At 38.8% G+C, this 14,887-nt stretch overlaps 1 protein-coding gene across 6 annotated transcripts in view; it reads left to right on the plus strand.

Moving 5' to 3' along the window:
- ABCG2 (ATP binding cassette subfamily G member 2 (Junior blood group)) overlaps positions 1-14,887 on the plus strand; it is a 142,516-nt gene that overhangs the window by 67,059 nt on the left and 60,570 nt on the right. Inside the window, exon 2 of one of the 6 annotated variants that reach the window (XM_055313189.1) lies at positions 62-246. The exons of 3 other annotated variants lie outside the window; for them this stretch is intronic. The gene's annotated coding sequence lies outside the window, so the exon portion shown is untranslated. The remainder of the gene's footprint in view (positions 1-61; positions 247-14,887) is intronic. 2 more of the 6 variants (XM_055313191.1, XM_055313192.1) reach the window with 2 other exon arrangements.

Genomic DNA, 14,887 nt, shown 5'->3' on the forward strand with positions numbered 1-14,887 from the left:
AGTTACTTCGAGGTAGGAGAGAAATTTGTTAATATTGGTACTTTTTTTTTTTTCCCCAAAGATTTTATGTGTCTATTCATGAGAATACACAGAGAGGAGAGAAAGAGGCAGGCAGAGGCACAGGCAGAGGGAGAAGCAGGCTCCACGCAGGGAGCCCGACGTGGAACTCGACCCCGGGTCTCCAGGATCGCGCCCTGGGCCGAAGGTGACGCTAAACCGCTGAGCCGCCAAGGTTGCCCAATATTGGTACTTTAAACACAAAAAGGGATTGACTAATATATTTTATGTCTTTTTCTCATCTCCAGGACATAAATTTTTGTCCACCGCTTTGGATGGCTTGCTAAAAGGTTATTGCCCCTTTGTAAGTTTTTTTGTGGATAGCAGGCCATCATATAATGATCGACTTCAAAAAATTAACCAGCTTATTACAATACTTCTTAAAAATAGTAGTGAAGAAGTTAGAACAGTATTAGAGCAGTATCTGTATACAGAAAAATACAAGACCAAAAAAAATTAGATTGTGAATTTAGCAGTTACAGAAATAACTGTAATGTTGCCTAGTTTTATTTTCTTGCCTAATGGTGGAAATACAAAGGCTAGTTCCACTTTTGGGGGAAAAAAAAGAGATTTATAGTAACAATGTGTATTGGTTATGTTTGTTCAGCAAGAGCTCCCTTAGGAGACATATTCTTTTGTATTAAGAAGCTATTAAAATAATACACTTAGAGCCAAAGTCTATTTCTGCATTTGTTTTTATTAAGCGTCCATGGAACATTTGAGGTGAGTGTAAGTGTTCCAAGTGGTAAATAAGAAAACAGCCAAAGGTTGAGGGAAGCACATTCAAATGGACTTGGACTGATGCTGTGCAAATTAAAGTTGCATCCTGGAAGCCATAATAAAAAAGGATGATTAGTCACATAATTCAATGAGGATGAAGGGGGAAACGTACCAGCTCCATGGAAAAGCCTTTTCTGACATTTACAAAAGATGCAGAAGAGACTGTAAAATGGTAGTGGGAGAGCATCCTGTGTGTGTGCTCACCCAGATCGTGCCTGCAGTAGTGCATTTTCTAGGATGCATTGCTCTAGTTGCAATTTTCTTTACCCTGACGGTTGTTAGAAAGTCGTTGATGCTGAGACCCTATTGTCACACATGCTGCTGTTTGATGGTTTGGGGTTTATTCAGGGACAAATCTAGCTTTTATAGATGGTTAGTTAGACTTAATGCTCTTTAGATAGCCTGTACTTCTCTCTGTCAGGAGCTGATAGAAGTTTTGCAGCAGTTAAAGGTTATATCAAGAGGGAAGGCTGAATCTGTGTTGCTTACTGGAGTAATAGGTTAGGGTTGAGATTTTTTTTTTTAGTGAAAGTTAAAGAACCCGAATGATATTGTCTCCATAGGGTATAGGTTATATAGTTCTCCCTTGGAAGGAAGCTAAAGTTTATCCTTTGACATATCAGTTCCCAATTCACTGTAGGTTGTGAACCAGTAGTGATAAAGTGTCTTGATGGTTTGGGCTTCATTTTTACCCTCCGGCACAGCTTTATGAGACAGAGCTCACATATCCCACGGCTCACCTGCTTAAAGCACAGCTTGAGGAACCATCACTTTTCCTCCTCCTCTCCCCTCAGAACCTACCAGTAGTTACTTACCCCTTCCCATGGTAGCCCCCACCACAGTTTTTTGAAGCAGATATTCTGCTTCACTGAGAGACTGTTATAGAAAGTGCATATCTAATTTTTGAGCCACACCCTTAGCTTATTTATAGAGATAAATATTCATTCAGAGAATCCTAACATGGGAAGTTAGTAGTGTAATGGTTGTTTAAATCCATGTGGGTGGGTGTGAGTAGAGCAAAAGTACTGTCCTCATCATGATTTCAGTGAAGAAATTTTGTTTTTATAGAAGGGTGGCATGAAATCTTGGCAAGGGCTGAAACCCCATTGACTGAGGTTTCTTGCACTTTGCTGATCACTAGCCCAATCTCTGGGTTTGCAACTGAAATAATCGTATTACTCTTTGGACTGGAGCTGCCTGGAGGTTAGTACTTAGGGCCAGGTAGCATTAGTTAGTTCTCTGTCTTGCCGTTGGTATTCAGTTCTTGGTATTCAGTTCTTCGAGTTATCTGGAAGGGTAAAATTAGAATTCTGTTCCCCGGGGCTATGCAGGCCACCCATTGTGTTCTGACCTCATAGGTAGATACATATCTCCCCCCACTCCCCAGGGGAGATGTATTCCTTCCGCCTCTTGGAGTGCCACCCTAACCCAGAGGCAAATTGAAGTGGTTTGAATTTTTCAACAAAAAAGCAAATTGCCATGTTTTTCTCCCTCCACTATTTCCACCTATCTCTGGAAGAGGGGCAAATAACTTCTGGAGAACAGTTTACAAAGGTAAGCTTCCTGCTCTTCTTTCTCAGTGTAGTAGAGATAGCCCTTAAAAAGCTTACTTTTTAGGAGGATCTCCTAACTCTCATATCCTTTGAATTTTAGCTTATCATAAATATGCTAGGGTAGCAAGAAAAGCTGTTATTGATGTGTTATTCTTTACAAAACAAATGCTTTTCAGAATGCATTGAATGCATTTCAGAATGTGACTGGGGTTAGAATTCTTGATGAAGTTTTCAAGAACACAGATGGCACTAAAAAATTTATTTGAGGGACGCCTGGGTGGCTCAGAGGTTGTGACTGCCTTTGGCCCAGGGCGTGATCCCGGGGTCCTGGGATCGAGTCCCACGTTGGGCTCCCTGCATGGAGCTTCTCCCTCTGCCTGTGTCTTTGGCTCTCTCTGTGTCTCTCATAAATAAATAAACAAATCTTTTAAAAAATTTATTTGAGAGACAGAAAGAGTGCAAGAGAGCACAACCAGGAGTGGCAGAAGAAGAGAGAATGTCAAGCTGATTCTGTGCTGAGCGCAGAGCCCAACTCGGGGCTGGGTCTCATGACCCTGAGATCATGACTTGAGCTAAAACCAAGAGTCGCTCAATTGACTGCCACCCAGGTACCCCAAAGATGGCATTTTAAGTCTGACATTATGCTTCCAATATAAATATTGAAAAAATATCGGGGTTCTTTCATTACTGATTTTAACTTGTTGTTTTGAAATAATTTTTAGGCTTCCTGAAAAGTTGCAGAAAAATATGGTATAGAGAGTTCCCCATAACATCTTGTATGACTATAGTGAAACTGTCAAAACTGATTAACATTGGTACGATATTATAATACTGTTATCAAAACTGTAGACTTACTTGGATTTCACTGGCTTTTCACTATATTTATTTATTTATTTATTTATTTATTTATTTATTTATTTACTATCCTTTTTTTCTGTTCAGGATCTAGTCTGTGAACTTGTGAGGAATACTGGTCAGTTATTTTGTAGACTTTTCCTCTTGTACTTTGATATTTTCCCATGATTAGACTGAAGTTATGCATCTTGGAAAAAAATACTGGAAGGAATTTCAGGGTCTCATGTCTAGGCACATGATATCTTACTGTGATGTAAACCTTGGTTAATGTTGTTTGCCAGGTCTCAGGGGAAAGTTAATTTTCTCTTTGTAATTAGATATCTTAGGAGAGGAACTTGGGCTGTACAAATATCCTGTTTCTCCTTTTAAACTTTTATTCACTGATTTTAGTATCCATTGGTGGAACTTGATGTACATTGTACTAGATTGTTCTTTATATTTATTTTTTAAATGATTTTATTTAGGGGCGCCTGGGTGGCTCAGTTGGTTAAGCATCTGCATTCGGCTCAGGTTATAGTCCTGGGGTCCTGGGATAGAGCACTACATGGGGCTCTCTGGACAGGAAGGGGTCTGCTTCTAACTCTCTGTCTACCCCTCCCCTGCTCATGCTCTCTCTCAAACAAAATCTTAAAAAAGAAAATTTTTATTTATTTATTGAGAGAGAGAGAGCATGAGTGGAGAGGGACAGAAGGAGAAGAGAGAGAATCTGGAGCAGACTCTGCTGAGTGCGGAAGCCGGATGCGGGGCTCTATCTCACAGCTGTGAGATCACTACCCTTGAACTCTTAACCAGCTGAGCCACCCAGGCACCCGTGTACTATATTGTTCTAGTAGTGATTAAACATTTTTTTTCTCATTTCTTCTATGTTTACTAATTAGAATTCTTCTTCCCCATTTATTTATTCAACTACTTGTATCAGTATGGATTAATGGATATTTGTAATTTTATGGGTTGTTATTTAATTTGCTGCTCAAACTGTTCCAGCGTTGAAAGTCTCAGCCCTGTAATCAACCATTTCTCTAACACCGTTTGGTTCTTTTTTGGGAGAAACAAAAATCTGGGCACTGAGTATGTTACTGGAGTTACTTTGGGCTTTTTAAGTTTGATAGATTTGTGACCTAGCAAGTGCATGTCTACAAAAGGGATAATGCTTTCAATTTCAAACATTGTAGAGGACTTCATTGTAGTTACCAGTTTAGGTTTAGTCTCTTATGGGAAATAAAATTGTCAGGGTTTAGAGTTTTTAAAAGTTCCTAGTTTTTCTCAAATGACCTGTAAGTGCTTACAAAACAAACAGAATAAACACATGAACTTTTATTTATTAGGCTCTAATAAGAAAGTAGCAATTTTGTTGTTGTTAAGTAGCTTAATTAAATTATATCTTGACTATGGCTGAATGTATCTGAAGGGGACATATGTATAGATCATATATTTGTGATGTGCAAAATGTCTTCAAACAAATTATAAGGGGAGTAGAGGGTTAATTTTAGGTGAGAACAGAGGGACTCTTGGTGGTTTTGTCCCATGATAAATAGAGGGGGCTGGAAGGAGATACGAGATGGATATAAGATGAGAGCGACAGGTGGGTGAGAAGACAGTGTCTTTAAGTACAATGCTGAGGTGGGTGTATGCATGACTGAGTTGTAGGGAGATCATTAGGGGAGAGAAGGTCAAGGGGCTGAGGAGGCCAAGGACAAAGACTCTCTATTTGGATTTTGAAAACTCTCTGCAGCTGCCAAGATCCTAAACTTTACAATTGCGTATGAGGGTTCAAATCCATCAGTGCCTCTTGGAAAACTGTTTACACACCCATGGATGCTCAATCAAATGTGGGTCTGTAGTGTTTTGTAAAAAAAATAAGCCATACATTATTGCATGAGGAAGACCCCAAGAGGGTGGGGTGGTTTGTCATCCACAAGAGTCTTGTTTATGGTTCTCAGTTTTTAACCAAATCTCTCTCTTTCTCTCTGATGTCTTACAGGCATCTAAAACTCACCATGTTGAAACTGAGTCCTTGAGTTTTGATGTCCCCTCTTCTCATTACCCAGGCTCATCCCCTTGTCCAAGCATGTCTCACCTGGTTTCTTCTACCTGGCCCTTGCTACTGCATTTGCCATACAGCTGCCAGAGTGGTCATTTAAAAACATACTTAAGATCAGAAGTCCTGCTTAAAAGGCCTCAGTGGCTTCTTACTGATTGTGCATACCTTCCCCCTTCCCCCTAGAGATGAGGTCCCTACCGCTGTGTCTGGCTGACCTTGTCCTTCACACCATGTCCCAGATTGTTTTGCTGCAGAGCTGTGGGGGCCTAGGGTGCCAGACTGGGACTGTTCCCTTGTACTGAGACTTCATCGGTCTGACTCCAGCTGATTACTGAGTAGCCTTTGGACCTGAATATAGTGTCAATGTTAGATGTTTCAAGGTGGATTTGGGAAATCATAGATAACATGAAAACCCTCTGGTTTATAGAGGACTTTTGAAATGCAAGAGAGAATTTATGGAAGTTAAAATTCAGATTTTAAGTTCCCTTTCTTTTTAAAGATTTTATTTATTTATTCATGAGAAACACAGAGAGGAGAGAGAGAGAGAGAGAGAGAGAGAGAGAGAGAGAGGCAGAAACACAGGCAGAAGGAGAAGCAGGCTCCACACAGGGAGCCTGATGTGGGAATCGATCCCGGGTCTCCAGGATCACACCCTGGGCCGAAGGCAGCACTAAACCGCTGAGCCACCAGGGCTGCCCTTAAGTTCCCTTTCTAACAAAGCTCAGTACTCTTCCTGCTTCTTTTTTCTGTCCATTCATAAGTTTTATAATAATCACCTGACAGTGACTTGAGACTCCTAACTTCTTGTCAGGATTGTAATCTCTTGGCATTATAATAAATAGTTGAAGGAGGTACATACTTGCACAGCGTGTCCTGTGACTGCGAGGCAGAGTTGAAGCTCTCCATTTACTACTGTTAGGGCTTAGGGAAAGAATATAAGAGGAAAGCACTGAATTTTTGGCCTGAGACTACCCTAGTTTCTCCCAGCATGAGTAATAGTTATAACTGTGGCAGGTGTCTGGCTGAGGACTTTAGAATTAACCTGTGTACTTTTCTTATCTATATGCAGTTTCATTGTATTATGCACTCCGTTTATAGTAGACTCTCAGATTATGAGTATGGTGAAGAGTAAAATGGAGAAGAAAGGCATTTTAAATGCAGGTTATCATTCTTATAAGAGATATGCCAACATCTATGGCAGAAGACTGTTCAAACATTTCAAAAAAGTAAAAATGTGGTTTCACTTGTTAGAAAACAGAAAGAGAGGAAAGGTGACACTGGTAGACCTCAGAATGGGGACAGCTGGAAAGGGGAAAAGAATCTCATTATTTAAAGCCCCTCAGTCATGTTTGAAAGGATTTTTCTAGCTGGCTAAAAGGGGGGCTTGATCTCATGACCCTGAGATCATGACCTAAGGTGAAACCAAGAGTTGGTCTGCTGGATGTTTTCTGCATACCAGTCTACCAATTCCACTAATTCTGTTTTCTAATCTGTGTTTGTGTCAACTGCTGTTAAACTCACCTATTGATTTTTGTTCTGTATTAAATATAGATTCTGGTTCTTTGGTGATTATCTTTTCACTCATTTTCTTAAGCATGTTACTCAGTTATTTTAATGTCAGCATCTGGTGACTTTAGTTTGCATTACCTGTGGGTCTATTTCTATTTTGTTACTTTTGAAGCATTAGGTCCTATTTTCTGGCATGTCTGGTAAATTGAAAATTTGGATTCTGGGATGCCTGGGTGTCTCAGTGGTTGAGCGCCTGCCTTCAGCTCAGTGAGTGATCCCAGGGTCCTGGGATCAAGACCCACATTGGGCTCCCCATAGGGAGCCTGCTTCTCCCTCTGCCTGTGTCTCTCATGAATAAATAAATAAAATCTTAAAAAAAATTTTGGATGGGGGATCCCTGGGTGGCTTAGCAGTTAAGCGCCTGCCTTCAGCCCAGGACCTGATCCTGGAGTCCTGGGATCGAGTCCCACATCAGGCTCCCTCCATGGAGCCTGCTTCTTCCTCTGCCTGTGTCTCTACCCCCCTCTCTCGTGTGTGTTTCTCTCATGAATAAATAAATGAAATCTTTGAAAAAAAAATTTGGATGATGATATCCTTTAGAGTGAATTTAACTTTATTGCACACAAATCAAGTATGAATGGATCACTTTTGTTTGAGTAGAAGTTGATCTGTTTCTGGGTTGTCTATATTCTCAGGGCATAGACCTCTGGGACCACAAAAGCTTGAAGTTTCCAATTGAGAACTTGCAATTCCACATTTCATCTTCGTAGCCCTGACAGGTGTTGACACAAAATTAACAGACCTTTATAGAAATTTTAAAGAGAGTTTTTGTCTGGTTTTGGAATCAGGGTAATGCTAGCCTTATAGAATGAGGAAATGGAGTTCCTTCCATTTCTATTTTTTGGAATAGTTTGAGAATAGGTATTAACTCTTATTTAAATGCTTGATAGAATTCCCCTGTGAAGCCGTATGAAACCATGCTCAATATGTTGGCGTATAGTTTTTCATAATGTCCTCTTAAAATAGTTTGCATTTCTGTGGTATTAATTGTTATTTCTCCTCTCTCATTTGTGATTTTATTTATTCTGGTTCTTTCTCTTTTCTTTTTGATAAGTCTGACTACAGCCTTATCAATTTTATTTTATTTTATTTTTTTCAAAGAACCAGCTCCTGGTTTCATCTATCTGTTTTACTGTTTTTATTTGTTTCTATATAATTTATTTTTGCTAGAATCTTTATTATTTCCCTTCTTCCACAGGCTTTAGGCTGCATTTATTCTTTTTCTAACTCTGTTAGGTGTAAGGTTAGGTCTTGTATTTGAGGTTTTTCTTGCTTCTTGAAGTAGGCCTGTGTTGCTGTATACTTCCCATATACTTCCTTTTTATGACTGCTTTTGCAACATGGCAAAGGTTTTGTTTTTGCCTTTTTAAAAAGATTTTATTTATTTATTTATGAGGGACACAGAGAGAGAGAGAGAGAGAGGCAGAGACACAGGCAGAGGGAGAAGCAGGCTCCATGCAGGGAGCCCGACGCAGGGCTTGATCCCGGGTCTCCAGGACCAGGCCCTGGGCCAAAGGCAGGTGCTAAATCACTGAACCACCCAGGCTGCCCATGGAAAAGGTTTTGGACTGTCATGTTCTCATTTTCATTTGTTTCCATGTACTTTTTTCTTTTTAAATTTTTCTTTGATCCATTCATTCTTCAGTTGGATGTTCTTTAGCTTCTTCAATGGATTTGTGGTACTTCCAAATTTTTTCTTGGTTGTTGACTTCAAGTTTCATAGCACTGTGGAAAATATGTTTGGTATGATCTCTCTTTTTGTACTTGTTGAGGCCTGTTTTATGACCTACTATGTAATCTATTCTGGAGAATATTCCATGTGGACTTGAAAAGAATGTATATTGTGCTGCTTTAGGATAAAATGTTTGAATATATCTGTTAAGCCCATCTGGTCCAATGTGTTATTCAAAGCCACTGTTTCCTTGTTGATTTTCTGCTTAGATTATCTGTCCATTGATGTAAATGGGGTGTTCAAGTCCCCTACTATTATTGTATTGTTGTCATTGAGTTCCTTTATGTTTGTAACTTATTGTTTTATATATTTGGGTGCCCCCAAGTTGGGCACATAAATTTTACAATTGTTAGATCTTCTTGTTAGATAGATCCCTCTATTATGATATAATGCCCTTCTTCGTCTCTTGTTACAGCCTTTGGTTTAAAATCTAGTTTTTCTGCTAGAAAAGAAAACAATAAGCCAATATCTCTGATGAACATGGATGCAAAAATTTTCAACAAAATACCAGCAAATGGAATCCAACAGTACACTAAAAGAATCATTCCCCATGATCAAGTGGGATTTATTCCTGGGTTGCAACAGTGGTTCAGTATTTGCAAATCAATCAACCTGATATACCACATTAATAATAGAATAAGAATCATATGATCCTCTCAATTGATGCAGAAAAAGCATTTGACAAAGTACAGCATCCTTTCTTGATAAAAACCCTTAACAAAGTAGGGATAGAGGGAACAGACCTCAACATTAAAGGCCATTATGAAAAATACACAGCTAATATAATCCTCAGTATGAAAAAAATGATGCTTTTCTTCTATGGCCAGGAATAAGACAGGGATGTCCACTCTTACCACTGTTATTTAACATGGTACTGAAAATCCTAGCTTTAGGAATCAGACAAGAAGTTATAAAAGGCATCCAAATCAGCAAGGAAGAAGTCAGACTTTCACATTTACAGACAGCATACTGTCTATGGGAAACCCAAGACTCCACCAAAAAATTGGTAGAACTGGTGTATGAATTCAGTAAAGTCACAGGATACAAAATCAATGTACAGAAATCTGTTGCATTTCTATACACCTATGATGAAACAGCAGAAAGAGAAATCAAGGAATTCATCCCATTTACAACTGCACTAAAAACCTAACCAAAGAGGTAAAAGATCTTATGCTTTGAATTCTATAGAACACTTATGAAAGAAATTGAAGATGACACAAAGAAATGGAAAAACATTCTGTGCTCATAGATTGGAAGAAGGAATATCATTAAAATGTCTATATTACCCAAAGCAATCTACACATTTACTGCAATCCCTATCAAAGTACCAACAGCGTTTTTCACAGAGCTAGAACAAACATTCCTAAAATGTGTATGGAACTACAAAAGACCCCCGATAGCTCAAGCAACCTTGAAAAAGAAAAGCAAAGCTGGAGGCATCACAATTCCGGACTTCCAGTTATATTGCAAGGTGGTAGTAATCAAAAAGTATGGTACTGGTACAAAAACACACAGAAGAGATCAACAGAACAGAATAGAAAACCCAGAAATGGACCCATAACTATATGGTTAATTAATCTTTGACAAAGCAGGAAAGAATATCCAATGGCAAAAAGGCAGTCTCTTCAACTAATGTTGTTGGGGAAACTGGTCAGCTACATGCAAAAGAATGAAACTGGACCACTTTCTTACACCATACACAAAAATAAATTCAAAATGGATGAAAGACCTAAATGTGAGACAGGAAACTCAGAATCCTAGAGGACACAGATGGTAACCTCTTTGCATTGGCCATACCAACTTCTTGCTAGATGTGTCTCCTGAGGCAAGGGAAACACAAGCAAAAATAAACTATTGGAACTACATCAAAATAAAAGCTTCTGCATAGTGAAGGAAATAATCAACAAAACTAAAAGCAACTTTTGGAATGGGAGCATATATTTGCAAATAACTGTTAATCTAATAAAGGATTAGCATCCAAAATAATAAAGAACTTATCAACACCCAACTCAACACCCAAAGAACAAATAATCCAGGTAGAAAATGGGTGGAAGGGCAGCCCGAGTGGCTCAGTGGTTTAGTTCCACCTTCAGCCCAGGGCGTGATCCTGGAGACTCGGGATCGAGTCTCACGTTGGGCTCCCTGCATGGGGCCTGCTTCTGTCTCTGCCTCTCTCTCTCTCTCTCTCTCTCTCTCTTTCTCTGTGTGTCTCTCATGAATAAATAAATAGAATCTTAAAAAAAAAAAAAGAAAATGAGTGGAAGACATGAATAATGATCAATCATTTTTCTAAAGAAGACATACAGATGGCTAAGAGACACATGAAAAGATGCTCAACATGGCCTATCATCAGGGAAATACAAATCAAAATCATGACGAGATACTACCTCACACCTGTCAGAGTGGCTAAAATTAACAACTCAGGAAATAGCAGATGTTGGTGAGGATGCAGAGAAAGGGAAACTTTTAACACTGTTGGTGGGAATGCAAACTGGTATAGCCACTCTGGAGATCAGTATGAGGTTCCTCAAAAAGTTAAAAATAGAACTACCTTATGATCCAGCAATTGTACTACTAGGTATTTACCCAAAGGGTACAGAAGTACAGATCTGATGGGGTACATGTACCCTCGATGTTTATAGCAGCATTGTCAATAAATATATAATGGAATATTACTCAGCTATCAAAAATAATGAAATCTTGCCATTTGCAACAGTGTGGATGGAGTGTATTATGCTAAGTGAAGTAGGTCAGTCAGAGAAAGACAAATACCATATGATTTCATTCATGTGGAATTTAAGAAACAAAACAGATGAACATAGGGGATAAAAGAGAGGCAAACCAAGAAACAGACTCAAGTATAGAGAACAAACTGAGAGATTCTGGAGGGGAAGTGGGTGGAAGGATGGGTTAAATGGGTGTTGGGTTATCATGGAGGGCACTTGTGATGAGCACTGGGTGTTGCAAGCAAGTGATGAATCACTATATTCTACTCCTGAAAGTAGTATTACCCTGTATGTTAACTAACTGGACTTTAAGTAAAAACTTGAGACTATAAAAAGAAAATTTCAAAGAGAAAGGAAAAGAATTTTATTCAAGCCCAAGTTAGGACAGCTGCCTGGATACATAATCTTCACAAAGAAGAGAGTACTTTGGTGAAGGAACATTTGGTGCAGGGTTGTTTATGTCTTTTACATAAAGGGAAACAAATCATAGTGATGAAGGACATTCCTGAATGTTATAGATTTTATCTTATGATTTTAGCATATGTAAGGCTGTGGGACTTTAATCTTAAGGGAATCAGGGAGATTTATTTGTTTTTCTTATATTTATGTTTGGAATACTCCTTTTGGTTATTTTTTGAATGAAGCAGATACGCAGTGTGTACTCTAGGCAGCAATAGGGACTATGCTTTGAGGTTTTGCTGAGCTATTTTGACCTTAGTGGGAAATGTTGAAGTATGACTTCCTGGAAGCTTAAGAGCAGGGCCCCACAAAAGTTAAAAGGTGAAAATTTCCTATATTATTTCTCCCTTTAAAAAAAACCAGAAACAACAACCTTTTTTTTGAATAAGCTCTACACCCAGTGCGGGGCTTGAGCTCATGACCTTGAGATTTAGAGTCATATGGTCTCCTGGCTAAGCCAGCCAGGTGCCTGACATTTCCTTTTGATCAATAATCTTTCCTCAGGAAGCAATGCTGATCAACTTTATGTTTTTATGTCCCTTGGTGTCAGGGTGACTGGCTTGTCTGCCCTGGGTCCCTTAAGTCCCTCGTTGCTAGGTATGAATATATATATATAAATTTTATATATTATTTTTTTACCTAGGATTTCTTATTGCAGGGAACTTATTGTAATGTAAGTGGTGGGAAGCTTAAGGTTTATATTATGTTCTCTATTAAGTCCATTTGGCAAACAAACATAGTATGTGTGCTTGGCTTAGGTTGTCTGGTTTTGCATTTGGTAATAGCATTTATGACAAAGATACATGGACAGTAAAAGAATTCCATTAAGTACAATTTGAAGGAATCAATGTGACATTGAAGTAGACATGGATAGGAGAAAACCCCAAAGAATCCTCTATATACATCTTGATGAAAGGATGGGGAAATTTATGATTATTTATGAGGAAAGCAGGAACACGTGCATCAAGCAAACATATGTTCCCATGTTTACTTTGGGGAGGGGGAGTTAACATCAAACATCAGAATGAGAGAAAATTCTGTCCCTGACCAGGAGGTTATCTTAGGGCTATTCATATGCTCCAAGAGCTGGTATAGCCTGGATGGGCTCATTGGCTCAGGTGTGGAATGCAGGGCTTTGCTGTTCCTAGGCAAGAACCATATTGGCTGACCTTGAGTCCAGGCTTTTGCAGAGATAGCTAGTAAGTTTGTTAGTGGGGTCTGAAAAGACACAATAGCTGATGAGGGGGAAACAGTTCTCTGAAAAACAAGCTTTAAACTTTCTGCTAGTTTTAACTTCATTAACCCTGTGGGGCACAGTTTCAGTTCTTCTCTGAATTATGGTCATTTCTCTTTTTAATTTAAGTTTTTTGTTTTTTAAACTTTTAAATTTTTAAAGATTTTATTTATTTATTCATGAGAGAAACACACAGAGAGAGGAAGAGACACAGGCAGAGAGAGAAGCAGGCTTCATGTAGAGAGCCTGATGTTGGACTCTATCCCTGGATTCCAGCATCACGCTCTGGGCCAAAGGCAGACACTCAACCGCTGAGCCACCCAGGCATCCTTACGGTCATTTCTCAGCCTTGAATTGGGATGATGAACTGTCTGGGTACTTCTTTATCTCCTCAAGTGAAGTAGCTTTTGGATAAAGAGCAGTTTTTGTAAATCTTAGGTGTAAAATGCCTCTGTGCAGAGTTAAGAAGTTTTTCTGTTGTTTTGTTTTGACCTATAGGTCACAGCCACAAGGTAAATAGAAGCAACATGGAGTCAGACAGGCTAAGGTTTTCTCTGTTATAATTCTCCTTTGTCAATCTTCTATTCCATTTTTGTGGAACATGGGCAGAAGTCTGTCTTCTGTAACTGCTTCAAGCAGATTTAAGGCACAGTGGGGCTTTTGAATAAAAGGATTTGACATGGTGTAGGACACAATTTTTGGTCCCTTGTTTTAATGGAGGGGTATTAGAGGTAGTTGCTCATCTGAGAACTTGGATCTTTTCCTACATCGTTTGGCACTATGTACGATCATTAACTTTATTCTGAAGTATGTTCCAAGCAATAGTAACAATGTAGTTAAACCCAATATTTTCATTCCCTCTAAAATTGATCTGATACCAGTGGGTATCCAAGAGCATATCAGTAAGTAGTCCTGGCCACCTTGAAAAAAAAGAGGGGTGTGGTGGTCAAGAACCTTGTAGCCAAGTGGCTCAGTGTTTGATTTTATTTATATGGGTTCTTATTTCCGAGGAGGAGGTAATATGGGTGTGGCAAGTGGTATTAGCTGTCATATAAATTCTGCCTTGTTCGGCAAGCAATCAGGTAAATTACTAAGAGACATTTCTTTGGAAACCAAAGAAAAACCCGTTAATGGTTGGAATAAATTATAAACCCAGTATCTGAGTCCTGAGTGCTGCCAGTGAGATTTCTAGATGTGGGGCTCAAATAGAAAGAGAGCCGGCAGCAGCAATCTGATGGTTTTTTTTTTTTTTGCTTTATTGTGAGCATGTCTCTGGTGATCCTTCTGAGTGGCCCACAGAGCAACAGGCACTGAGATTGTTTAGATATTCTAGTGTATATAGAATATCTATACATAGACTATACATATACATATACATATACAGACTATAGTGTATATAGTCTACTATGTAAATATGGCAATTTCTCTAAAGTTTATCTCAAGTTGTCTAGCTTCAGTTTGCAGGGCTTCTAGAGAAAGGGCAGCTTTCATTCTTAATGATTTTAAGATAAGAGAATGGGAGAGGATTAGAAGCCTTAGAGAGTCATTGCCAGATATTTGAGGAAACCAGAAGAATTCAGGATCCAGCCCAGTTTTACAAGCAAACAACAAATGCTCAGAGATAATTAATTAGAACTAAATCTAATTCTTTATTTAGAATTCAATACACAAAAGTGTATTATTAAAATGTAATTTTCACTCTAAAGTGACTTTCATTCCTGTCAGAGATAGCCAAATTGACCGATTTGTTTGTAAAGTAAGTCCAGTTTTAACAAACGTGGCTTAATGATTTACGTAAGTACAGCAAGAACGGTAATTGAGCAAATAGGTTCTTTTAAAATCTACTTTTTTGGAACTTCTATAAGGAATTTCAGATTGAGC

Source organism: Nyctereutes procyonoides, unplaced genomic scaffold, assembly GCF_905146905.1.
Source record: "Nyctereutes procyonoides isolate TBG_1078 unplaced genomic scaffold, NYPRO_anot_genome, whole genome shotgun sequence".
In the NCBI taxonomy this organism is placed as follows: domain Eukaryota; kingdom Metazoa; phylum Chordata; class Mammalia; order Carnivora; family Canidae; genus Nyctereutes; species Nyctereutes procyonoides.